The sequence below is a fragment of the Panulirus ornatus genome, chromosome 50 (genome assembly GCF_036320965.1).
Source record: "Panulirus ornatus isolate Po-2019 chromosome 50, ASM3632096v1, whole genome shotgun sequence".
NCBI classification, from domain to species: Eukaryota; Metazoa; Arthropoda; class Malacostraca; order Decapoda; family Palinuridae; genus Panulirus; species Panulirus ornatus.
Window position 1 is genome coordinate 16798089 of NC_092273.1, and position 18175 is coordinate 16816263.

The window sequence follows — 18175 nt, forward strand, 5'->3', positions numbered from 1 at the left end:
CCTACCACATCCACCATCCTTCAACCACAGCCTACCACATCCACCATCCTTCAACCACAGCCTACCACATCCACCATCCTTCAACCACAGCCTACCACATCCACCATCCTTCAACCACAGCCTACCACATCCACCATCCTTCAACCACAGCCTACCACATCCACCATCCTTCAACCACAGCCTACCACATCCACCATCCTTCAACCACAGCCTACCACATCCACCATCCTTCAACCACAGCCTACCACATCCACCATCCTTCAACCACAGCCTACCACATCCACCATCCTTCAACCACAGCCTACCACATCCACCATCCTTCAACCACAGCCTACCACATCCACCATCCTTCAACCACAGCCTACCACATCCACCATCCTTCAACCACAGCCTACCACATCCACCATCCTTCAACCACAGCCTACCACATCCACCATCCTTCAACCACAGCCTACCACATCCACCATCCTTCAACCACAGCCTACCACATCCACCATCCTTCAACCACAGCCTACCACATCCACCATCCTTCAACCACAGCCTACCACATCCACCATCCTTCAACCACAGCCTACCACATCCACCATCCTTCAACCACAGCCTACCACATCCACCATCCTTCAACCACAGCCTACCACATCCACCATCCTTCAACCACAGCCTACCACATCCACCATCCTTCAACCACAGCCTACCACATCCACCATCCTTCAACCACAGCCTACCACATCCACCATCCTTCAACCACAGCCTACCACATCCACCATCCTTCAACCACAGCCTACCACATCCACCATCCTTCAACCACAGCCTACCACATCCACCATCCTTCAACCACAGCCTACCACATCCACCATCCTTCAACCACAGCCTACCACATCCACCATCCTTCAACCACAGCCTACCACATCCACCATCCTTCAACCACAGCCTACCACATCCACCATCCTTCAACCACAGCCTACCACATCCACCATCCTTCAACCACAGCCTACCACATCCACCATCCTTCAACCACAGCCTACCACATCCACCATCCTTCAACCACAGCCTACCACATCCACCATCCTTCAACCACAGCCTACCACATCCACCATCCTTCAACCACAGCCTACCACATCCCCCACCCTTCAACCACAGCCTACCACATCCACCATCCTTCAACCACAGCCTACCACATCCACCATCCTTCAACCACAGCCTACCACATCCACCATCCTTCAACCACAGCCTACCACATCCACCATCCTTCAACCACAGCCTACCACATCCACCATCCTTCAACCACAGCCTACCACATCCACCATCCTTCAACCACAGCCTACCACATCCACCATCCTTCAACCACAGCCTACCACATCCACCATCCTTCAACCACAGCCTACCACATCCACCATCCTTCAACCACAGCCTACCACATCCACCATCCTTCAACCACAGCCTACCACATCCACCATCCTTCAACCACAGCCTACCACATCCACCATCCTTCAACCACAGCCTACCACATCCACCATCCTTCAACCACAGCCTACCACATCCACCATCCTTCAACCACAGCCTACCACATCCACCATCCTTCAACCACAGCCTACCACATCCACCATCCTTCAACCACAGCCTACCACATCCACCATCCTTCAACCACAGCCTACCACATCCACCATCCTTCAACCACAGCCTACCACATCCACCATCCTTCAACCACAGCCTACCACATCCACCATCCTTCAACCACAGCCTACCACATCCACCATCCTTCAACCACAGCCTACCACATCCACCATCCTTCAACCACAGCCTACCACATCCACCATCCTTCAACCACAGCCTACCACATCCACCATCCTTCAACCACAGCCTACCACATCCACCATCCTTCAACCACAGCCTACCACATCCACCATCCTTCAACCACAGCCTACCACATCCACCATCCTTCAACCACAGCCTACCACATCCACCATCCTTCAACCACAGCCTACCACATCCACCATCCTTCAACCACAGCCTACCACATCCACCATCCTTCAACCACAGCCTACCACATCCACCATCCTTCAACCACAGCCTACCACATCCACCATCCTTCAACCACAGCCTACCACATCCACCATCCTTCAACCACAGCCTACCACATCCACCATCCTTCAACCACAGCCTACCACATCCACCATCCTTCAACCACAGCCTACCACATCCACCATCCTTCAACCACAGCCTACCACATCCACCATCCTTCAACCACAGCCTACCACATCCACCATCCTTCAACCACAGCCTACCACATCCACCATCCTTCAACCACAGCCTACCACATCCACCATCCTTCAACCACAGCCTACCACATCCACCATCCTTCAACCACAGCCTACCACATCCACCATCCTTCAACCACAGCCTACCACATCCACCATCCTTCAACCACAGCCTACCACATCCACCATCCTTCAACCACAGCCTACCACATCCACCATCCTTCAACCACAGCCTACCACATCCACCATCCTTCAACCACAGCCTACCACATCCACCATCCTTCAACCACAGCCTACCACATCCACCATCCTTCAACCACAGCCTACCACATCCACCATCCTTCAACCACAGCCTACCACATCCACCATCCTTCAACCACAGCCTACCACATCCACCATCCTTCAACCACAGCCTACCACATCCACCATCCTTCAACCACAGCCTACCACATCCACCATCCTTCAACCACAGCCTACCACATCCACCATCCTTCAACCACAGCCTACCACATCCACCATCCTTCAACCACAGCCTACCACATCCACCATCCTTCAACCACAGCCTACCACATCCACCATCCTTCAACCACAGCCTACCACATCCACCATCCTTCAACCACAGCCTACCACATCCACCATCCTTCAACCACAGCCTACCACATCCACCATCCTTCAACCACAGCCTACCACATCCACCATCCTTCAACCACAGCCTACCACATCCACCATCCTTCAACCACAGCCTACCACATCCACCATCCTTCAACCACAGCCTACCACATCCACCATCCTTCAACCACAGCCTACCACATCCACCATCCTTCAACCACAGCCTACCACATCCACCATCCTTCAACCACAGCCTACCACATCCACCATCCTTCAACCACAGCCTACCACATCCACCATCCTTCAACCACAGCCTACCACATCCACCATCCTTCAACCACAGCCTACCACATCCACCATCCTTCAACCACAGCCTACCACATCCACCATCCTTCAACCACAGCCTACCACATCCACCATCCTTCAACCACAGCCTACCACATCCACCATCCTTCAACCACAGCCTACCACATCCACCATCCTTCAACCACAGCCTACCACATCCACCATCCTTCAACCACAGCCTACCACATCCACCATCCTTCAACCACAGCCTACCACATCCACCATCCTTCAACCACAGCCTACCACATCCACCATCCTTCAACCACAGCCTACCACATCCACCATCCTTCAACCACAGCCTACCACATCCACCATCCTTCAACCACAGCCTACCACATCCACCATCCTTCAACCACAGCCTACCACATCCACCATCCTTCAACCACAGCCTACCACATCCACCATCCTTCAACCACAGCCTACCACATCCACCATCCTTCAACCACAGCCTACCACATCCACCATCCTTCAACCACAGCCTACCACATCCACCATCCTTCAACCACAGCCTACCACATCCACCATCCTTCAACCACAGCCTACCACATCCACCATCCTTCAACCACAGCCTACCACATCCACCATCCTTCAACCACAGCCTACCACATCCACCATCCTTCAACCACAGCCTACCACATCCACCATCCTTCAACCACAGCCTACCACATCCACCATCCTTCAACCACAGCCTACCACATCCACCATCCTTCAACCACAGCCTACCACATCCACCATCCTTCAACCACAGCCTACCACATCCACCATCCTTCAACCACAGCCTACCACATCCACCATCCTTCAACCACAGCCTACCACATCCACCATCCTTCAACCACAGCCTACCACATCCACCATCCTTCAACCACAGCCTACCACATCCACCATCCTTCAACCACAGCCTACCACATCCACCATCCTTCAACCACAGCCTACCACATCCACCATCCTTCAACCACAGCCTACCACATCCACCATCCTTCAACCACAGCCTACCACATCCACCATCCTTCAACCACAGCCTACCACATCCACCATCCTTCAACCACAGCCTACCACATCCACCATCCTTCAACCACAGCCTACCACATCCACCATCCTTCAACCACAGCCTACCACATCCACCATCCTTCAACCACAGCCTACCACATCCACCATCCTTCAACCACAGCCTACCACATCCACCATCCTTCAACCACAGCCTACCACATCCACCATCCTTCAACCACAGCCTACCACATCCACCATCCTTCAACCACAGCCTACCACATCCACCATCCTTCAACCACAGCCTACCACATCCACCATCCTTCAACCACAGCCTACCACATCCACCATCCTTCAACCACAGCCTACCACATCCACCATCCTTCAACCACAGCCTACCACATCCACCATCCTTCAACCACAGCCTACCACATCCACCATCCTTCAACCACAGCCTACCACATCCACCATCCTTCAACCACAGCCTACCACATCCACCATCCTTCAACCACAGCCTACCACATCCACCATCCTTCAACCACAGCCTACCACATCCACCATCCTTCAACCACAGCCTACCACATCCACCATCCTTCAACCACAGCCTACCACATCCACCATCCTTCAACCACAGCCTACCACATCCACCATCCTTCAACCACAGCCTACCACATCCACCATCCTTCAACCACAGCCTACCACATCCACCATCCTTCAACCACAGCCTACCACATCCACCATCCTTCAACCACAGCCTACCACATCCACCATCCTTCAACCACAGCCTACCACATCCACCATCCTTCAACCACAGCCTACCACATCCACCATCCTTCAACCACAGCCTACCACATCCACCATCCTTCAACCACAGCCTACCACATCCACCATCCTTCAACCACAGCCTACCACATCCACCATCCTTCAACCACAGCCTACCACATCCACCATCCTTCAACCACAGCCTACCACATCCACCATCCTTCAACCACAGCCTACCACATCCACCATCCTTCAACCACAGCCTACCACATCCACCATCCTTCAACCACAGCCTACCACATCCACCATCCTTCAACCACAGCCTACCACATCCACCATCCTTCAACCACAGCCTACCACATCCACCATCCTTCAACCACAGCCTACCACATCCACCATCCTTCAACCACAGCCTACCACATCCACCATCCTTCAACCACAGCCTACCACATCCACCATCCTTCAACCACAGCCTACCACATCCACCATCCTTCAACCACAGCCTACCACATCCACCATCCTTCAACCACAGCCTACCACATCCACCATCCTTCAACCACAGCCTACCACATCCACCATCCTTCAACCACAGCCTACCACATCCACCATCCTTCAACCACAGCCTACCACATCCACCATCCTTCAACCACAGCCTACCACATCCACCATCCTTCAACCACAGCCTACCACATCCACCATCCTTCAACCACAGCCTACCACATCCACCATCCTTCAACCACAGCCTACCACATCCACCATCCTTCAACCACAGCCTACCACATCCACCATCCTTCAACCACAGCCTACCACATCCACCATCCTTCAACCACAGCCTACCACATCCACCATCCTTCAACCACAGCCTACCACATCCACCATCCTTCAACCACAGCCTACCACATCCACCATCCTTCAACCACAGCCTACCACATCCACCATCCTTCAACCACAGCCTACCACATCCACCATCCTTCAACCACAGCCTACCACATCCACCATCCTTCAACCACAGCCTACCACATCCACCATCCTTCAACCACAGCCTACCACATCCACCATCCTTCAACCACAGCCTACCACATCCACCATCCTTCAACCACAGCCTACCACATCCACCATCCTTCAACCACAGCCTACCACATCCACCATCCTTCAACCACAGCCTACCACATCCACCATCCTTCAACCACAGCCTACCACATCCACCATCCTTCAACCACAGCCTACCACATCCACCATCCTTCAACCACAGCCTACCACATCCACCATCCTTCAACCACAGCCTACCACATCCACCATCCTTCAACCACAGCCTACCACATCCACCATCCTTCAACCACAGCCTACCACATCCACCATCCTTCAACCACAGCCTACCACATCCACCATCCTTCAACCACAGCCTACCACATCCACCATCCTTCAACCACAGCCTACCACATCCACCATCCTTCAACCACAGCCTACCACATCCACCATCCTTCAACCACAGCCTACCACATCCACCATCCTTCAACCACAGCCTACCACATCCACCATCCTTCAACCACAGCCTACCACATCCACCATCCTTCAACCACAGCCTACCACATCCACCATCCTTCAACCACAGCCTACCACATCCACCATCCTTCAACCACAGCCTACCACATCCACCATCCTTCAACCACAGCCTACCACATCCACCATCCTTCAACCACAGCCTACCACATCCACCATCCTTCAACCACAGCCTACCACATCCACCATCCTTCAACCACAGCCTACCACATCCACCATCCTTCAACCACAGCCTACCACATCCACCATCCTTCAACCACAGCCTACTAAAGATTTTTTATAAGGAAAACATATGGATATGTTTATCGTCCTTCCCTGAAAGCCTAAATAAATTGTTCACCTTAGCGTCTGAAAAAACATCTCAAGTTATAAGCGCTCAATCTACAGTCTACTGTCATGTTAACCACGCGCCAGGATAAACACCCCCCCTCAAAAAAAATGTTAGACCAATCAACCTAGCCTCCAGTGCCGTGTTAACTCTATGCTAGGAAAAGAACAACTGAACGAAAAGTTACGGTTAATCAACCTAGCCTTCACTGCCGTGTTAACTCTATGCTAGGAAATGCACCTACCTGAAAATTATGACCAATTTACCTAGCCCTCAATGCCATGTTAACCCTATGTAAGGAAAAGCTCTAACCTTAAAATCAATATCAAATTATCCTAGCTTCCACTGCTGTGTTAACTCTATGCTAGGAAAAGAGACTAACAAAAACGCAAGACCAGTTAACTTAGTTTCCAATGCTGTATTATACATGGGCTAGTAGAAGCGTCAAATACGTAAGACTATTCAACCGAGCTTAAAGTGCCGTGTTAGTCGTTAGCTTGGATAAGCGCTCATAATAAACGAAGACCAATCAACCTTGCCTATACTGCCGTGTTAACCAAGGTGCCAATATAAGCACCCACCAACACATTAAGATCAATGAACCTGGCGTCCTTTGCCTTGCGTCACACCCTCTATTCTCTGCTACTCGTGCCGCACTATCCCACCGCATCTTGCGTCACACCTTCACTCCATATACTGCGTCACATCGTATCTCTCCATCCATATTGTGCGTTTAATATTAATCTCTTCATATCTTGCGTCACTTCCTCTCCCTTCAACAAACTGCGTCACCCTATCCATCCACGACTTGCGTCACACAACCGCTCTCAGTCTTGCGTCCCATCGCCCTTCTACATCTTTCGTCACACCATCTCTCATTACCTTGCGTTACACCATCTCTCTCTATCCCGCGTTAAATCCTATCCACTCGCCACCTTGCGTCACATCATCACTCCAACACATCATTCGTCACTCCAACATCTTGCGTCATTCCTTTCCTTAAAGATCTTGCTTCACTTCCTCCCTCCAGCATCTTGCGTCACTCCACCCCTCCACCATCTTGCGTTGCTCCGTTTCTTGAACATCTTGCGTCACTCCATACCTCCAACATCTTACGTCGAACCCATTCCTCCATCAACTTGCGTCACTCCAAAACAGCTGGCTCACAGCTAACCCAGCCGTTCATCCAGCACTTTAGTGCTGGTCGTTAAATGGGTACCAGGCGTAAACTGGGTGATGGTAGCTTAAGCAACCATGAAATCACATTCACAGCTCGTCTGCCGCTTCGCAGCTTCACCCCACGCAGGAGCGGGGTAAGGTAGGCATCTCTGGGACAGGATGGCCCATGACGACGCTCTCTGTACTCCTTTCCGTCCCCTGACGACGATGAAGCCTCGCTGACGTGACCTCCTTCCCACTCGCCGTGTCACTATCAGGCGGAGTCCGCCGTTTCCCGTGTTAGCGAGGAAGCGCCGGGAAAGGACGAAGAAGACCGCATCAGCTCACAATCCATTCTCTAGCTGTCATGTAATAATGCACCGAAATCACAGCTCCCTATCCACATCCAGGCCCTACACAGCTTTCCATGGCTTACCCCGGACGCTTCACATGCCCTGGTTCAGTCCACCGAAAGCACGTCGACCCCTGTATACCACACCGCTTCAGTTCACTTTCTTTCCTTCCTTCTCTAAGTCCAATGCAGTACTCTACACAGCATGATAAAACCCCATGGATATAATGTGTACATAGTAACATTAAACACTCATCGATATTCACTGTCAAATCCTGGTCACTCATCCCATTTTCACATTTCTAAACTCATCATCCCACCAACATTCTATACACACCCACTTCCGTTCCTTTCTACCCTCAAATCCTCAACACTCGCCAGACAATATATGAGCAGCCAACGTACTCTGTTATCTGGCTACGGGTCCTCACGTCAGACTCCCGAGGCCTTTTGGGGTAATAATCTGGTGGTGTAACTTCCCACACCGTGATGTGTTGGCTGGGGTTCAGGCGCCACAACACACCATCCACACGCTCTCCTGGCCACACTCACATTGCCTTACTGTTGTTTAAGCGGGGGCTCGAACGGCTCTTCTCCACTTTAATAACCTTTTTGGGGATACATAAGCAGCCATTTCCTACCGGTGTTTATGTCGGCATACTGCTTCAAGCGTTGAGCACAGCTAGGGGGGGTAAACGGGGGTCCCCAGTCTGGTCGTGGGTTTGAGGCTTAAAGGTATAGTTCTGGATCCGGATGAATCCACAGGCGGGTTATGGGAGCTTCTACGAACGCATTAGTTTTATTGGTATCTTGATTAAGTCACGTCGGAATTATCCTCTTCACTTTAAAGCAATGCAATGAAATTGGTCATGAATTTCAATGATCTTATACTCTGGTCTTTACCTCATAATCTGAGAGGATGGCATCCGATTTACGGTAATCTGGGCTTTATTCCGCAAATACCACCCATGCAATTTAAAGTAACCCATTACCTTAATGGTAGAGCAGCAGACCAGGTAACACAGACCCACACGAGCGATTATTATCTGTCACAGACCAACAACAGACTTCTCCTCCTACGTGGGTAGTACACTGAACGCACACAGTTGAGGCTTACGCAAAATATCAGAAAGTATACAGCCACTGAGAGAGGCAGTTGGTTCAGCACAGCGTCATGCGTGACATAGACCAAACACCATCTCCCTAGTGTTCATTTACCTAAGGAAATGTATATACCTGGTTAGAAAAAAAGATAATAAAAGGCAAAGGTAAGAGTACCTGGAATAACCATATCAAAGAAGGTGATTTAAAGACAGAGGAGGAGGGTAAAATTCCACCCGATCCTTCCCCGTCAGCAAGGCCAGACCCATCCTGCAGTAGGTCATCGCCTTCACCTTTGGCTTCGCCGGTGCCTGTTTGTATGGTGCGCGTCCGTGAGAGAGAGAGAGAGAGAGAGAGAGAGAGAGAGAGAGAGAGAGAGAGAGAGAGAGAGAGAGAGAGACCTCTCACTCTGAGACCACCTGCAGTTCCAGCAACATCAGAGGGATTCTATCATGGCCAAAGAAAGAAAGATGGAGATCCCTCAAGACCTGACTCAGTGTGACCGCTGGCCGTCGTCGACAGTTGCCCTGGTCACAAAGCTTGTGGTCCCTACCCAGGCCACAAGACCAAGGTGTTCATCACGGGTGTATCATTGTCTTCCCTACCGTCTTCCCTGCGTTTCTTTATTTTTTTCCCGTCCTTTGGCTAGCCTTTGTAACCTGATCTCTAAAGATCAATTTAAAGGCCAGGGTGTACTTAAAGAGCGTTTTTCCCCTGACCAGTAAGGATCTAGTTAAAGCCCTGTGGTGTCGACTGGTAGGGAGGACGTGGGGAGCTCGTCTATGTCGAGGTTACCTGCTAAAAACTAGACTTAACGGAGTAATAGAAACATGAGATTAAAGCAGAAGGCACGTCTGTAACCATATCTCCCTCCGGCTCAACATTCGAAAGGGAAAAGATAAGAAGAAAAAAAAAACCCGCTGTGTTGTACGAGAGAGAGAGAGAGAGAGAGAGAGAGAGAGAGAGAGACTGCCAAGGAAATATCATAAGAAAGTTGCCTACCTTTTGAAGACCACGGCACTCGAGCTGGATTCTGAAAATGAAAAAAAGAAAGACAACGTTGAATGATAAGACAGATAAGCAGGTTAATTTGCTGATAACAAATATCACTCAAGTACTTGTCCAGAGTTGATGTGAAGGTATTACAAGCCTTTGCATCTACAGCATCTGGATGTAGTTCATACCTATGTTCAACTACTCTGAAAGGCTTAAAAAAAATAAAGACAGACTCTTATTACATATTTCTTTGTCCTTTTATCCTCACACCATTATTTCTAGTAACTGAATCTGTTTAAATGATAAGGTCTTCAGGTGTTATGCTGTCGAAACTGCTTAGTTTTTCGAAAACTTCGATTTGATCTCTTCTGAGTACGTGCTTTTAAAGGGAGGATAATTTCAGGTACGAGTCTTCCCTCATATGGCTTAATCCTGAGTGAGAAATAAGCGTGGTAGCTCTTCTTTGAATTCGTTCCAGTTCATCAGGATCGCTGAACAAAACTGAATATTGTATTCTAATTGAGGTCTGAACAGAGCGTTCTACAAGGCAAGTATTGTATCCTATCGTAATTCACATATCTAGCTATGAAAACTAGTACCCTGTTCACCTTACTGCATGCAGCTTATGACTGTCTACCTCATCAAGGTCAGAAATGATACTCACTCCGAGGTTCGTTTGTTATCTAACCTGTAATAATGGTTCGTCAAGCATTTCTATCCGTGGTTTATGGTTTTGGCAAACCAATGCATTTGCTCGGGTCTCACACGACGCCAACATTGTGTCTAAATCCCTCTGAATATCCTCAGCCAGACACTCTTTGAGTGGGCTCGATGACCTGACCTCGTGGCTTTAAAGAATTTTTGCGATTCTACTGGCGAGGTCAGTTTGTGTGGATGATGAAAACCATGGGTTCTCGTACCGAACCTTGCGGAACCCCGCTCGTCACATGAAGCCATTCGGGCGCGTTTTTCCTACTTAATGCCTCTCTTTTTGTTTCCTTTCTGATGGCCAGTCCGCTGTCCACACACCAATTCGACATCCTATGCCATCAGCTTCCAGTCTACTCATCAATATTTTATGAGGTGCTTTATCGAAGGTTTTCATCAAGGTCCAAGAATGTAGTAGCATCGACGGGTTCTTGGAGTCCCAGATGTTATCATATACACGACAAAAATATTCAGTCAGGTTGGGTAACATTACGATCTCTTTTATTTCGAAAAAAAAGTTGATAGTCGATTATATCTATCAATCTGTTGTCTCCTGAGGATGTAACGATTTTGGTCTGTTGTTTCTAACAGTTTTCTTAAATCTGAAGGTAAGGTTGATGGGACGGTGGTTCGATGCAATGGCTCTCTCTCTCTCTCTCTCTCTCTCTCTCTCTCTCTCTCTCTCTCTCTCTCTCTCTCTCTCTCTCTCTCAATACATGGTAAGTTCCTTCTTAGGATCATCTCGTCGCACATACTCGTAGGTAGGTAGGTAGGTAGGTAGGTAGGTAGGTAGGTAGGTAGGTAGGTAGGTAGGTAGGTAGGTAGGTAGGTAGGTAGGTAGGTAGGTAGGTAGGTAGGAAGGTAGGTAGGAAGGTAGGTAGGTAGGTAGGTAGGTAGGTAGGTAGGTAGGTAGGTCGCCCCCTCAGCGCAAGTCTGCCAGTCTACCATCATTCACTGTGGTCTGCACACACACACACACCAGCACCCACCACCTCTCATACCCACATCATCCCCCCTCGTCTTATCCTTTCCCCTCCCCATTATGACGCACATCACACCTTGTGTCAGGTCAAACCTCATCCCTTGATATCACGTTATCCATCTCATGTGGCAGGTTCTGCCATCACAACGGTATGACATGCAAAGGCCCACAGCAGAATGCATGTGGGGCGGTGTCATCCCCTCGAGTCCATCCATTCTTTGCCGTTGAGAAAGATTTTCCTCGCGGTAAAACTCTGTTGTTGGAAAACACTACATAACTAAATCTGTTCTCCCGCCTAAGGCCTGAGTTATCAATGTTTCGTAAAACGTTAATGGAGCGTTTTTTCCATTTATCTACAGAGGGCGTGAACCTCCGATGGGAATAGCTTGAATTAACATCACGAAAAGTTTTACAGACAAAATTCAATGGCCATTTATTTCTTTTTCCTACTGCTATCAATTTCATGCATAAAATATACGTGGTATTTCTGTCTGGTAAAGTCGAAGATCTTTCTAACGATACGAAATCGAGGGTCGATACTGACTGATATATGGTGTATACTCAGTATGAACATGTGAATTATTTAAAAGCCTTTACCGTTTTGTTCTATGGAAGACCCTGACAGCGATGCTACCTTTCCATATGAAAGAAAACGGAGTCAAATCCTTTCACCATAAGACCAAAAGCCCCATTCGTCCCATTTTCCCTTCCTTCTCGTAATAACTGAAAAAAAAAAAGAAATACCCGGGTGATTTGCCTGGACAGACAATCTCTTGAGCACGATGGTACGTACCCTTGTGTGTCACGGTAGTGACCTGACCCTTAACGATCAGGTCAAAGGACAAGCTATAAATACGCAAGGGTCATGAACCTGGAGTTATAGGAAATGAATGAAATCAGATCAAAGCCTCTTAATGAAGTCAATGACAGAAGCCACATGTTACTAGCTGAATGAAGCGTTCAATCTATGAAAGTAAAAGGTGAATATATGTAATTCGTTGATAATCACAGTTAATGAGAGAGGCGCTGATACATCTAATGGCTGATACAGCATCAGGCTGCATAACATTCATGTTAATAATGAAATTATGTAAATGATTTCCGTCTCATTAACTAAATGACAAATGTCCAATTACTCATTAGCTTAGGTGATTAGGTAGAAAATCTGGCTTTTAGTTGTATACACTGAACATTTTCACTGAATTGTAGAAGATGGATCCACTTATTTACCTAACCTACATAAATTTTGGTATCATTTCTTTAATTTTGAATACGACAGTATATAACAGGATATTAGCTTCACATAATTGCCTTTCTTAAGCTGAACCAATATTGTTAGATGACTGTGACATACGTCAAAATCTTGGAAGACGAGACATGATCAATGTTCCATTGTTACCGTAATCAGTCAAATCCAAGCAAGGCATTCGCCACACTAATGTCCCACACACCTTGCAGAAGCTTGGCCAACTGACAGAATACAAGGGACGACTGAGACGTGTCTTCTCCCAAACAAACACACAGCAAATCATACAATCTGCATGACATGTCCAACCTTACGTGGTCTTGCATATACCAATCTACGGTGTCGCCAGGAGTTCTGTGGGATTATGTCGGGATATAAACCTGGACGACGGATCTTCACTACACCCAAAACGGCGTACCGCAGCGACGGATTCAAGGAACAAATATTTGGACATACATATAATCATCAAAAGTATACAGTAATTTCTCAAGAGTGAAGTAGTTTGAAGGCTTGCAAGGTGGGTTGTCATCATGGAATACAGACAGAGGAGTTCAGACCGCAACAGACCATTGGGTCCTTTCGAGGCGGTGTGTCACGGTGGATGGATAACAGGAACACCACACACTAGTGTGGCGAGAGTAGAATGCCACATACACACACACACACACACACACACACACACACGCATGACATACAAGAACACTTGCAAGTGGTTCATATGACTGAGGAGGTACTCCACAACCATACATAAACACTCTAATGCTTCTGGTTATTCCGTGGTGTCTCGCCCGTCACTTTCATCATCAATAAGACTCTCTCTCTCTCTCTCTCTCTCTCTCTCTCTCTCTCTCTCTCTCTCTCTCTCTCACACACACACACACACACACACACACACACACACACACACACACACACACATTGTGTGTGTGTGTGTGTGTGTATGTGTGTGTGTGTGTGTGTGTGTGTGTGTGTGTGTGTGTGTGTGTGTGTGTTTACCTCATACGAAGCTACGGATTTCTTTTTCGATAAAATGGAAAACTATATATATAAAAAAAAAATCCATTGATTTCTTTACATACATTTATGCAATATACAACGAAACTTTACCCTTGTGGGTCACGCCTCACTCTGTAAACAAAATGTAGAAAAAAAAAAAAAGAAAGGGGTTCCCTGATGTTCTACAGAGCAGAGATAATCTAAGATTAAAGTCAAGGGCAGATTACTGACAGCTTCGTGCTTCCTAGTGTCGATTCTCTACCATGAAGTATATCATTTTCCATATACACTGGAGTCACCTCACGGGGTAAGAGCATTTGGCCTCATGTAATGTACAAGGATTTAGCGTCGTATGTCATCTGATCTCGCGAGGCGGTCACACGCGCGCTCTACCAATAACCCTATCGGGGCTAATTATTTCTCCTTATCTATTCTAGTTATCTTCATCTATTCTAGTTGACTATGTGAGGGACGACCTTGGGTTACGGTGTGGTGGGGCAGACGAGCCGATGTATCATCACATGACGCAGGCGGGTGAGGCCCACGATGCTGGAGGATGACTGTGTTGGAAGTGAGGGTTGGACCCCGAGGGTGGTGTGGAAGCCAGGCCAGGCGTGCGTAGACCGCCTTCCAACCTCCCTACCCTTACAACCTATCTATCGACCTACCTACCTACCTACCTACGGCTACCTGAGACAAGGTATTTAGCGACCTGGGGCCCCAAGGTGTAAGACCCTGACAGCCACTGAAGTGGGTGGAAGAGGTAATATATCTCCCTGGCTGGTGGCCCCACTTACCACCTGCTCCAGAGAGAGAGAGAGAGAGAGAGAGAGAGAGAGAGAGAGAGAGAGAGAGAGAGAGAGAGAGAGAGAGAGAGAGAGAGAGGAAGGGGGGGGGGGGTAATAGAGGGCACGACCTCTTACATAAATTAATCTGGGGTGTAGAGAGTAGTGCTGGGGCCATGACCCGGGGTAACTCTCTCTGGCCGGCTATTCAACACGTGATCCTGAAAGATCACCTCCTCCCTGGCCTTAAATGAGTCCCTTTGACGTCGCCGGAACTCCGGCAAGCAACAGAGTGAGTGATAGCACTCTTTATGGTGTTCAGAGAGAGTGATGGCACTATCTAGGTGTTCAGAGTGCGTGGTGGCACTCTCTATGGTGTTCAGAGAGAGTGATGGCACTATCTAGGTGTTCAGAGTGAGTGGTGGCACTCTCTATGGTGTTCAGAGAGTGATGGCACTATCTAGGTGTTCAGAGTGAGTGGTGGCACTCTCTATGGTGTTCAGAGAGAGTGATGGCACTCTCTATGGTGTTCAGGGTGAGTGGTGGCACTCTCTATGGTGTTCAGAGTGATGGCACTCTCTATGGTGTTCAGAGTGAGTGGTGGCACTCTCTATGGTGTTCAGGGTGAGTGGTGGCACTCTCTATGGTGTTCAGAGTGAGTGATGGCACTCTCTATGGTGTTCAGAGTGAGTGGTGGCACTCTCTATGGTGTTCAGAGTGAGTGATGGCACTCTCCATGGCGTTCAGGGTGAGTGGTGGCGCACTCTATGGTGTTCAGAGTGAGTGGTGGCACTCTCTATGGTGTTCAGGGTGAGTGATGGCACTCTACATGGTGTTCAGGGTGAGTGGTGGCACTCTCTATGGTGTTCAGGGTGAGTGGTGGCACTCTCTATGGTGTTCAGAGAGAGTGATGGCACTATCTAGGTGTTCAGAGTGCGTGGTGGCACTCTCTATGGTGTTCAAAGTGAGTGGTGGCACTCTCTATGGTGTTCAGAGAGAGAGTGATGGCACTATCTAGGTGTTCAAAGTGAGTGGTGGCACTCTCCATGGTGTTCAGGGTGAGTGGTGGCACTCTCTATGGTGTTCAGGGTGAGTGGTGGCACTCTCTATGGTGTTCAGGGTGAGTGGTGGCACTCTCTATGGTGTTCAGAGTGAGTGGTGGCACTCTCTATGGTGTTCAGGGTGAGTGGTGGCACTCTCACTGGTACGCTATACAGGAAGGTACTGAACGGCTCTCAATGAAACTGTTGCTGGGCTGTCTTACGTAGCCGTTGTTAAGGCTGTATTATACAGCCGTTGTTGGGGCTGTATTATACAGCCGTTGCTGGGACTGTATTATGTAGCCGTTGTTGGGGGCTGTATTATGTAGCCGTTGTTGGGGGCTGTATCTAGTAGTAGTTGCTGGGGGCTGTATAACGGAGCCGTTGCTGGGGGCTGTGTAACGGAGCCGTTGCTAGGGGCTGTGTAACGGAGCCGTTGCTAGGGGCTGTATAATGGAACTACTGCAGGAGGCTGGATAGATCTGAGCTGCCCATGTTCAGTGAAGTATCTCACCACAATTAATTTTCTCTCGCCGATCACACAACAATTATGTTCCAACGTAAAGAATTTCCCCCTTCCCTCCCACCCATCACGTCTGGAAGCTGAGGGGCAGCTTTCGTTGACCCACTTTACGTGGCAAAGTAATTTCCAAGAGCCAAATTCTGTGTTTCGATGGAAGCCAAAGCCTTTCAAATTCTACTCCTCCTTAAAAAAGTTTTTTTCTTTAGAAAATTTTTGGTAACGTATACGATTCGAATCTTTTTTTTCTTTATAGCATAAAAAAAAATCTTATAAAGATAAGCCCAGATATTGAGATCAGATGAAAAGATGTATTCGTATACGTAGGGATTTCATTTCACTTCAATCTTGTTCCCAAAACGTGTTCTCTCCTTCTCACCGAGCTCTGGCATTGGCTGAAGGTCTTGCCTCTCCTCCCTTAGAGCAACAGGATACATCAAAGCTTGGGCTGGGGTATTCCCAGGTATGTCATCAATATATACGAATGGAAATACAAAGAAAAGAACGAAAAAACTTCGGGTTCTTTCCAGGCTATTTGCGATAATTATCACAATAGGAACAGAAAAAAAAAGCTGACATTATACGCAAGGAGAAATATCTTTAAAATGTATATATCAAGTAAAGGGGATCAAAAAACATAACTCTTGCATTTCGAGCGAAGTATTTTTCAAGTCTATTTCTACACGTAGCTAAGAGCATCTCCAACTCGCTTTTCATCTACTCTAACTGCTTATGTCGTTTCATTTGTCAACAATCCTGCCTTGAAGGACAGGTACTTTGCCTCATCCGAAGCAAAACGTTCACCTGTGAGTTTGTACCTATCACAACGAGTGAACTCAGACGCATGCAATGTTAAATAGCCGCTCAGTTCGGGAATATGAAAGAGATTGACGGCTGTAAATACCTTTATCAAATCACCTACGGGTGTTACCGGACTCCACGTGCTCGAGGTTACACCGCAAGATAAAAGTCACCCTTGGCGAGGGTATGTTATCATCGGTTGATGAAAGAAAGTACAGTCTTATCAGAGATCTTCGAAGGAGTCCATCCTGTCTCTGCTACTGAGTGTAGTGCAGCCTTAGAGCTGCAGGAGACCCATAGTATTCTGAATCGCGCAACAAGCGTCACTAGAGACAGTAGGTCTCCCACGATCCTAATTTCCCGTGTTAGCTAATTAGCTCAGGCTTTACTAGATGTGAAGAATATCTTTCTCAGCACATCCCTCCTGCAGCCCGTCTCGCACTGTGACATAGAGGACTGAGGACCGTCTCCGACGCTCCAAATCCTGTCTTTGTTGGTCGAAAAATTCTTGAATCATTTCCCGTGAAGAAGATTTTCCTCCGTGTGTCTCTCTTGCGTCACCTCTCTCACACCCTGACGCAGAGCTAAGGACCGTCTCCTCCATGAACCGTATCACGTAACCAGAGGCAAGACGAGGAAATATA

At 48.4% G+C, this 18175-nt stretch overlaps 1 protein-coding gene across 1 annotated transcript in view; it reads right to left on the reverse strand.

The window, feature by feature from the left end:
• The window catches only part of LOC139764642 (cyclin-dependent kinase inhibitor 3-like), a 1341657-nt gene that overhangs the window by 1091987 nt on the left and 231495 nt on the right, over nt 1–18175 (reverse strand). The window contains exon 2 of the mRNA XM_071691493.1: nt 10460–10490. The gene's annotated coding sequence lies outside the window, so the exon portion shown is untranslated. The remainder of the gene's footprint in view (nt 1–10459; nt 10491–18175) is intronic.